This window comes from Ictalurus furcatus, chromosome 6 (genome assembly GCF_023375685.1).
Source record: "Ictalurus furcatus strain D&B chromosome 6, Billie_1.0, whole genome shotgun sequence".
Lineage (NCBI taxonomy): Eukaryota > Metazoa > Chordata > Actinopteri > Siluriformes > Ictaluridae > Ictalurus > Ictalurus furcatus.
Genome location: NC_071260.1, coordinates 24,931,213 through 24,941,219, shown reverse-complemented (window position 1 = coordinate 24,941,219; position 10,007 = coordinate 24,931,213). Strand labels below are relative to the sequence as shown.

The following is a 10,007-nucleotide window of genomic DNA, read 5'->3' as shown; positions in this document are numbered from 1 at the left end:
GTGACCCTATCGCTTAGGAGCTGATTATTTAGGTATTACATGCTCAAGATTTAAACTGGTGACTGTCATGTGTTTCAAGTAGTTTGCAAAGTGAATGAGTGATAATGTGCTTTTCATTAAACCTAACTCACTGACTATAACTCTGCTCGGATTGAAATCTATAAACCAAAGCAGTAGAGTAAATATAACCTTACTGTAAACATCCTGTTCGGTATAATCGCCATGGCGCAGCTCCTTGACCTGTAGCTGCGCTCAACCAGGCCTTCTTTTCTCACCTCTGCAGTCTACACAAACTGAAAGAGCTTTGGACTAATTTAAACACAACACATATCTGTAAGCTAAGGTACAAATACAGTACACACACAAATCGTGATGACAGAAAAGCTATCAGCAATAAATCAGACTGGGCTTCTGAATGATATAACTAACTCCAGTCAGTGTGCTGCTTTTAAGAACTTTTTCTTCAAGCATTCCCCTTGATGATATGTGAGCCTGCATTCATTGCAGTGCGGTATTTTTGTCCATTATGGTGCTAGGTGAGCACGTTTGTGGTGTGGCCATGTTTACCTGTGGTCAGATCTGCTATACTGCCCTGCTGTGAGCCTTCGTCTACATATAGGTGAGAAAGGGAGTGAGGGGACCTGAAAACAGATGCGGAAAAAGTTAAAATTAGAAGAAAAGGCCCTACTATTTTTCAGTGCTACAGCCATAAACAAAATGCCAGTCGGAATGACCAGGGCGTTCATTCACTAATTTAATTGGTTTGCTAAATTCTGAACCTCACATAAAGCAAGGCATGTAAATAAAAAAAATAAAAGACATTTGCACATGACTTCATCATTCAGGTACAGACTCGTCTGATAAATCGTCTGTCCCTCTCCAGGTGTCAGTCACTTTAATTCATCCCATGTGCTAATTGTTTTGAACCTCTTGCAGACTGATGCAACAAAAAAGAGAGAAGCAAGAGAGAAAAGGAGAGAATGGGTCCTGCGTGTCCATGTTGTATGGGTTTGTCTCGTGATCCTCTGCGGGATGCCGCTGTCACCCCGGCTGTGGCTAGCTGCTCTGCTGCTGCTGCAGGCTTCAAAGAGTGCAAGCCTGCCCACAGCCCTAATTAGAGGGTCCCTGCCCGGAGCTGGGGACAAGCTAGCGGAAAGTGTGCGCAAGTGCACACACCACGCTTCGCTAGCAGCAAGCCGACATGGGCCGGGGATGAAGGGAGGAGTAGCAACCTCATCACATCTGTCCCATGATTCCTCTGCTTTACTCTCTTTATCCACAAACACACTTTTCTCACTTCCTGTTTTATTCTCTCATCCTCTCATTCCTGTCTCTTTCCCTGTATTTTCTGTGTAAACACTATTCAGGGAAAAGGAAGCATTAAAGAAATGTCTTGGTTTGAGAAAGATGACCAGCAGCTAGCAGGAAATTACTTGTAGCGTTCATGTTATAGCTTCTATTCAAGTACGTGTGCGAAACAACCCAAGACAGCTGCTGTGGAGATGGATATGGAGAAACATGTGCTGCCCAAAACCCCAAACCCAAATGAAAAAACAATCACTATGCTTCAGTAATCACCATGACAACTCATCCTCATCCCTCTCTTTCCATTATCGTCTCCTTCCTTTTTCGCTCCATAAGCAGACATTGTATACTAAGGCTGTTTATGTTAACGCTAGCCCATCATTGTTTATGTTACCTGAGGTTTTAACTGTTTTGACCATATTGTTACAGCCTAGTTAAAGGAAACGGGCTGTTAGCCAGCACACAGCTGGCAGGGCCAGCGGCGGTGTAGTAAAATATAAATATAATAAGAACGTTTTTGAGCTGGTGTATCCATTCTGAGCAGTGAAACATCACCACAATGACCACAGCTGTGGCATACGTGCAGGAACGAAAAAAAAGGCCAGGCCTCAGGAGCTTGAGAGAGGGAGCCAGCAGGAGCAAGGAGCAGGCAAAGATGTGCAGCATGCACTTCTACTGCATATTTAATGCTGGAGTCAGCATATTTGTCCTAAACACTAGTAGCATCCTCTCACGTTCATCATCAACTTCACAGACATGCTCATGATTCTTCCTGTTTTGACTTTAAACTACTTATTGTTTCTGTACATCTATGTTTTCCCCTCACATTGTGAAGGGCCCTATTTCTAGTGTGATGCAATAACAGTTTTGAAGACTAAAGCTGAAATGAAATGCTGACAGTCCAGTACCTAACTGCTCTTCCTAATAACAGTCTTATATTTAGCTGAGAGGACTTAGGCCAATGGAGATCAGGGAGGATTTTGGGTAACCAGGAAAAAGGAAAAAAAGTGAAGGTGGTTCTGAAGGTATAGCAACAGAAAGAGAAAGCGAGGGGGCAGCTTCCACAGGCTGCCATTGATGCATTGAGTTATTCAGGGCTCTGGACTTTGGGCCTCAATTACAGCTATTTGGCAGGAGCACTTACGCAGAGAGACGCGGCTGTGGCAAGTCCGGACCACGCTGCCCGACCCTTCGCTCTTCCCCTGGGCAGTGCTTTGTTTTTTTAGCAGGCCGCTAGCTCAGGCCGCTTTTAGCCTCTGCTTTTAGACATCTCTGGTATTATTTTTTCCTTGCTTGCTCCAACGATGGCCTCAACCGTTCAGGGAGCCCAAGTGCTTGGAGAGGGAATAAAATGATCAGTCACTGACAGTGTACTTCCTGTATGCATAAATTCTATGACATATGTCTCATCTCTTCGTTTTCTTCCAAGAAAACCTCCAACCTCTGCTGATTTCATTACGGATCTGGATTAACTGATGCAGAATGACTGCTGAAAAGTTTGCGATTGAGGCGAAAATTTGCGATTGAAGAGTCAAGGAAAGACAGAACGTGAGAGAGAGAGAGAGAGAGAGAGAGAGAGAGAGAGAGAGAGAGAGAGAGGACTTCTCCATAAGGTTGTTGGGGACAGCAGGAAGTGGTGAGGGGAAAAAACTGCAACTATTACCTTGAGGAGAACAAAAGGCCGACACTGAAACACCGAATCCCACCACAATCCACAAGAACGCCAGTCCTGCAGTATAAAAACAACTAAAAACAGAGTTGTTTACCATTTAATACCAGAAAAACACCAATTTGCCTATGCTCTCTCTCTCTCTGCCTCTCTTTTTTCCTCCTTCGCTTCCCATATCCCTCTCTCCCCCAGTATATCTTTTGAGGGTTAAGTCCTTGGGTAGCTCTAGTACTCATGTGACAGCCCTTCGCTTACTTTACTGCCACTGATTGGCTGGTGTTATGTCAAAAGCACCCATCTCCCCCTAGTTTATACCTCATGTCCTCTCATTTCACAAGAGAAAATTAATAACTCCGCTACATCAATGGTCTTGGGCTGTGATCTACACTGCTGCTCTCGCTTGCCTGATGCTCAGCAGCCACTGCAGCACTCATAGCCATTCAGGTTGTGGGCTCTCCTCTTGAGGGTGGAAAGTAATTCTGAGTGGATATGAATACATCTGAAGTATCTGAAGTAATGTCGACTCTCTAGTTCAATAGGCAGGCCTTGAGTTAATGTTCTTAAATGTACTTCCTCTAAAGGGACAAGGACACAATCCATAGGATCCACACACTCTGTAATTGGGTCTCTGTGACCTAGAGTTTTATCTGCCATACAAGTACATCTGTATGTTCCATATGTACATAAATCCAAAAATCTGCTTTCAATTCACCCAAGCCTCCCTCACAAATATATTTATTACAAGTGTAGTGCTGCATCTTCTCCTGCTTTTCTAAGTAATAGAAAATGGGTATTTAAACTCAAAATCAGTTCCATTCATTGAAGGATCAATGTATTATAAGTGATCAAAAGCATGAAGGCATTGGTGAAAGAGTGAATGAGAATGAGATAGCAGTCATTTTGGTGAAAGAGTGAATGAGAATGAGATAGCAGTCTTTTTGGTGAAAGAGTGAATGAGAACAAGATACCAGTCTTTTTTGGTGAAAGAGTGAATGAGAATGAGATAGCAGTCATTTTTGGTGAAAGAGTGAATGAGAACAAGATACCAGTCTTTTTTGGTGAAAGAGTGAATGAGAATGATATTGCAGTCTTTTTTGGTGGAAGAGTGAATGAGAAACCAGTCTTTTTTTGTGAAAGAGTGTATGAGAATGAGATAACAGTCTTTTTTTGTGAAAGAGTGAATGAGAAAGAGATAGCAGTCTTTTTTGGTGAAAGAGTGAATGAGAATGATATTGCAGTCTTTTTTGGTGGAAGAGTGAATGAGAAACCAGTCTTTTTTGTGAAAGAGTGAATGAGAATGAGATAGCAGTCTTTTTTTGGTGAAAGAGTGAATGAGAATGATATTGCAGTCTTTTTTGGTGGAAGAGTGAATGAGAACCAGTCTTTTTTGGTGAAAGAGTGAATGAGAATGAGATAACAGTCTTTTTTGTGAAAGAGTGAATGAGAATGAGATAGCAGTCTTTTTTAGTGAAAGAGTGAATGAGAAACCAGTCTTTTTTGTGAAAGAGTGAATGAGAATGAGATAACAGTCTTTTTTGTGAAAGAGTGAATGAGAATGAGATAACAGTCTTTTTTGTGAAAGAGTGAATGAGAATGAGATAGCAGTCTTTTTTAATGAAAGAGTGAATGAGAATGATATTGCAGTCTTTTTTGGTGGAAGAGTGAATGAGAAACCAGTCTTTTTTTGTGAAAGAGTGAATGAGAATGAGATAACAGTCTTTTTTGGTGAAAGAGTGAATGAGAATGAGATAGCAGTCATTTTGGTGAAAGAGTGATTGAGAATGAGATAGCAGTCATTTTGGTGAAAGAGTGAATGAGAATGAGATAGCAGTCTTTTTGGTGAAAGATTGAATGAGAACAAGATACCAGTCTTTTTTGGTGAAAGAGTGAATGAGAATGAGATAGCAGTCTTTTTTGTGGAAGAGTGAATGAGAATGAGATACCAGTCATTTTGGTGAAAGAGTGAATGAGAATGAGATAGCAGTCTTTTTTAATGAAAGAGTGAATGAGAATGATATTGCAGTCTTTTTTGGTGGAAGAGTGAATGAGAAACCAGTCTTTTTTGTGAAAGAGTGAATGAGAAAGAGATAGCAGTCTTTTTTAGTGAAAGAGTGAATGAGAATGATATTGCAGTCTTTTTTGGTGGAAGAGTGAATGAGAAACCAGTCTTTTTTGGTGAAAGAGTGAATGAGAATGAGATAACAGTCTTTTTTGTGAAAGAGTGAATGAGAATGAGATAGCAGTCTTTTTTAGTGAAAGAGTGAATGAGAAACCAGTCTTTTTTGTGAAAGAGTGAATGAGAATGAGATAACAGTCTTTTTTGGTGAAAGAGTGAATAAGAAAGAGATAGCAGTCTTTTTGGTGAAAGAGTGAATGAGAATGAGATAGCAGTCATTTTTCATGAAAGAGTGAATAAGAATGATATGCGAGTCTTTTTTGGTGAAAGAGTGAATGAGAATGATATTGCAGTCTTTTTTGGTGGAAGAGTGAATGAGAAACCAGTCTTTTTTTGTGAAAGAGTGAATAAGAAAGAGATAGCAGTCTTTTTTGGTGAAAGAGTGAATGAGAATGAGATAGCAGTCATTTTTCATGAAAGAGTGAATAAGAATGATATGCGAGTCTTTTTTGGTGAAAGAGTGAATGAGAATGAGATGGCAGTCTTTTTGGTGAAAGAGTAAATGGGAACAAGATCCAGTCTTTTTTGGTGAAAGAGTGAAGGAGAATGAGATAGCAGTCTTTTTTGTGAAAGAGTGAATGAGAATGAGATAACAGTCTTTTTTTGGTGAAAGAGTGAATGAGAAAGACATACCAGTCTTTTTTGGTGGAAGAGTGAATGAGAAACCAGTCTTTTTTGGTGAAAGAGTGAATGAGAATGAGATAGCAGTCATTTTTCATGAAAGAGTGAATAAGAATGATATGCCAGTCTTTTTTTAATGAAAGAGTGAATGAGAATGATATTGCAGTCTTTTTTTGGTGGAAGAGTGAATGAGAAACCAGTCTTTTTTTGTGAAAGAGTGAATGAGAATGAGATAACAGTCTTTTTTTGGTGAAAGAGTGAATGAGAAAGAGATAGTAGTCTTTTTTGGTGAAAGAGTGAATGAGAATGAGATAGCAGTCATTTTTCATGAAAGAGTGAATAAGAATGATATGCCAGTCTTTTTTGGTGAAAGAGTGAAGGAGAATGAGATAGCAGTCTTTTTGTGAAAGAGTGAATGAGAATGAGATAGCAGTCTTTTTTTTGTGAAAGAGGGAATGAGAATGATATTGCAGTCTTTTTTGGTGGAAGAGTGAATCAGAAACCAGTCTTTTTTTGTGAAAGAGTGAATGAGAATGAGATAACAGTCTTTTTTAATGAAAGAGTGAATGAGAATGAGATACCAGTCTTTTTTTGTGGAAGAGTGAATGAGAATGAGATAGCAGTCATTTTGGTGAAAGAGTGAATGAGAATGAGATAGCAGTCTTTTTGGTGAAAGAGTGAATGAGAACAAAATACCAGTCTTTTTTGGTGAAAGAGTGAAGGAGAATGAGATAGCAGTGTTTTTGTGAAAGAGTGAATGAGAATGAGATAGCAGTCTTTTTGGTGAAAGAGTGAATGAGAACAAAATACCAGTCTTTTTTGGTGAAAGAGTGAAGGAGAATGAGATAGCAGTGTTTTTGTGAAAGAGTGAATGAGAATGAGATAGTAGTCTTTTTTGGTGGAAGAGTGAATGAGAAACCAGTCTTTTTTGTGAAAAAGTGAATGAGAATGAGATACCAGTCATTTTGGTGAAAGAGTGAATAAGAATGAGATAGCAGTCTTTTTGGTGAAAGAGTGAATGAGAACAAAATACCAGTCTTTTTTGGTGAAAGAGTGAATGAGAAAGAGACAGCAGTCTTTTCTGGTGAAAGAGTGAATGGAAATGATATTGCAGTCTTTTTTGGTGGGAGAGTGAATGAGAAACCAGTCTTTTTTTGTGAAAGAGTGAATGAGAATGAGATACCAGTCATTTTGGTGAAAGAGTGAATGAGAATGAGATATTAGTCTTTTGGTGAAAGAGTGAATGAGAATGAGATAGCAGTCATTTTGGTGAAAGAGTGAATGAGAATGAGATATTAGTCTTTTGGTGAAAGAGTGAATGAGAATGAGATAGCAGTCTTTTTTGTGAAAGAGTGAATGAGAAAGAGATAGTAGTCTTTTTTGGTGAAAGAGTGAATGAGAATGAGATAGCAGTCATTTTTCATGAAAGAGTGAATAAGAATGATATGCCAGTCTTTTTTGGTGAAAGAGTGAAGGAGAATGAGATAGCAGTCTTTTTGTGAAAGAGTGAATGAGAATGAGATAGCAGTCTTTTTTTGTGAAAGAGGGAATGAGAATGATATTGCAGTCTTTTTTGGTGGAAGAGTGAATCAGAAACCAGTCTTTTTTTGTGAAAGAGTGAATGAGAATGAGATAACAGTCTTTTTTAATGAAAGAGTGAATGAGAATGAGATACCAGTCTTTTTTTGTGGAAGAGTGAATGAGAATGAGATAGCAGTCATTTTGGTGAAAGAGTGAATGAGAATGAGATAGCAGTCTTTTTGGTGAAAGAGTGAATGAGAACAAAATACCAGTCTTTTTTGGTGAAAGAGTGAAGGAGAATGAGATAGCAGTGTTTTTGTGAAAGAGTGAATGAGAATGAGATAGCAGTCTTTTTGGTGAAAGAGTGAATGAGAACAAAATACCAGTCTTTTTTGGTGAAAGAGTGAAGGAGAATGAGATAGCAGTGTTTTTGTGAAAGAGTGAATGAGAATGAGATAGTAGTCTTTTTTGGTGGAAGAGTGAATGAGAAACCAGTCTTTTTTGTGAAAAAGTGAATGAGAATGAGATACCAGTCATTTTGGTGAAAGAGTGAATAAGAATGAGATAGCAGTCTTTTTGGTGAAAGAGTGAATGAGAACAAAATACCAGTCTTTTTTGGTGAAAGAGTGAATGAGAAAGAGACAGCAGTCTTTTCTGGTGAAAGAGTGAATGGAAATGATATTGCAGTCTTTTTTGGTGGGAGAGTGAATGAGAAACCAGTCTTTTTTTGTGAAAGAGTGAATGAGAATGAGATACCAGTCATTTTGGTGAAAGAGTGAATGAGAATGAGATATTAGTCTTTTGGTGAAAGAGTGAATGAGAATGAGATAGCAGTCATTTTGGTGAAAGAGTGAATGAGAATGAGATATTAGTCTTTTGGTGAAAGAGAGAATGAGATAGCAGTCTTTTTTGTGAAAGAGTGAATGAGAATGAGATAGCAGTCTTTTTTAGTGAAAGAGTGAATGAGAATGATATTGCAGTCTTCTTTGGTGGAAGAGTGAATGAGAAACCAGTCTTTTTTGGTGAAAGAGTGAATGAGAATGAGATAACAGTCTTTTTGGTGAAAGAGTGAATGAGAAAGAGATAGCAGTCTTTTTTGGTGAAAGAGTGAATGAGAATGAGATAGCAGTCTTTTTGGTGAAAGAGTGAATGAGAACAAAATACGTCTTTTTTGGTGAAAGAGTGAAGGAGAATGAGATAGCAGACTTTTTTGTGAAAGAGGGAATGAGAATGATATTGCAGTCTTTTTTGGTGGAAGAGTGAATGAGAAACCAGTCTTTTTTTGTGAAAGAGTGAATGAGAATGAGATAACAGTCTTTTTTGGTGAAAGAGTGAATGAGAATGAGATAGCAGTCTTTTTTTGTGGAAGAGTGAATGAGAATGAGATAGCAGTCATTTTGGTGAAAGAGTGAATGAGAATGAGATAGCAGTCATTTTGGTGAAAGAGTGAATGAGAAACCAGTCTTTTTTGTGAAAGAGTGAATGAGAACAAAATACCAGTCTTTTTTGGTGAAAGAGTGAAGGAGAATGAGATAGCAGTCTTTTTTGTGAAAGAGTGAATGAGAATGAGATAGCAGTCTTTTTTAGTGAAAGAGTGAATGAGAATGATATTGCAGTCTTCTTTGGTGGAAGAGTGAATGAGAAACCAGTCTTTTTTGGTGAAAGAGTGAATGAGAATGAGATAACAGTCTTTTTGGTGAAAGAGTGAATGAGAAAGAGATAGCAGTCTTTTTTGGTGAAAGAGTGAATGAGAATGAGATAGCAGTCTTTTTGGTGAAAGAGTGAATGAGAACAAAATACCAGTCTTTTTTGGTGAAAGAGTGAAGGAGAATGAGATAGCAGTCTTTTTTAGTGAAAGAGTGAATGAGAATGATATTGCAGTCTTTTTTGGTGGAAGAATGAATGAGAAACCAGTCTTTTTTGGTGAAAGAGTGAATGAGAATGAGATATTAGTCTTTTGGTGAAAGAGTGAATGAGAATGAGATAGCAGTCATTTTGGTGAAAGAGTGAATGAGAATGAGATATTAGTCTTTTGGTGAAAGAGTGAATGAGAATGAGATAGCAGTCTTTTTTGTGAAAGAGTGAATGAGAATGAGATAGCAGTCTTTTTTAGTGAAAGAGTGAATGAGAATGATATTGCAGTCTTCTTTGGTGGAAGAGTGAATGAGAAACCAGTCTTTTTTGGTGAAAGAGTGAATGAGAATGAGATAACAGTCTTTTTGGTGAAAGAGTGAATGAGAAAGAGATAGCAGTCTTTTTTGGTGAAAGAGTGAATGAGAATGAGATAGCAGTCTTTTTGGTGAAAGAGTGAATGAGAATGAGAGAGCAGTCTTTTTTGGTGAAAGAGTGAGTGAGAATGAGATAGCAGTCATTTTTGGTGAAAGGGTGAATGAGAATGAGATAGCAGTCTTTTGGTAAAAGAGTGAATGAGAATGAGATGGCAGTGCTTGATTTTGCTCTCTACTTCTCTGTCCCACATGAGGACAGACAGACCTAAACAGAATTAAAATATCGTATTATTAAATACTCCCCTGAACCAAAATACTTCATCCACACAAATAATAAAAAATATAAATTAACGCCAGACCGCAAACGTTGGTAAAATTTGCTTTTGAAATGGGTACAAAACCACAAGCTTCTTTTTGGCAAATATTTGAGGAGCTAATTTAGAAGACGTGTGGCTGTTTTTCTTTCTCGTTTAAGAAAGCGCTAACA

General features: G+C 38.4%; 1 long non-coding RNA gene across 1 annotated transcript; it reads right to left on the bottom strand.

The window, feature by feature from the left end:
• Window positions 1-499: 499 nt before the first annotated feature.
• On the bottom strand, window positions 500-3,691 carry LOC128608996 (uncharacterized). Its single transcript, XR_008386149.1, has 3 exons — window positions 2,969-3,691; window positions 2,450-2,639; window positions 500-641 (listed from the first exon to the last, which is right to left on the bottom strand). It is a non-coding gene; the product is annotated as an uncharacterized LOC128608996 (long non-coding RNA).
• Window positions 3,692-10,007: the final 6,316 nt, after the last annotated feature.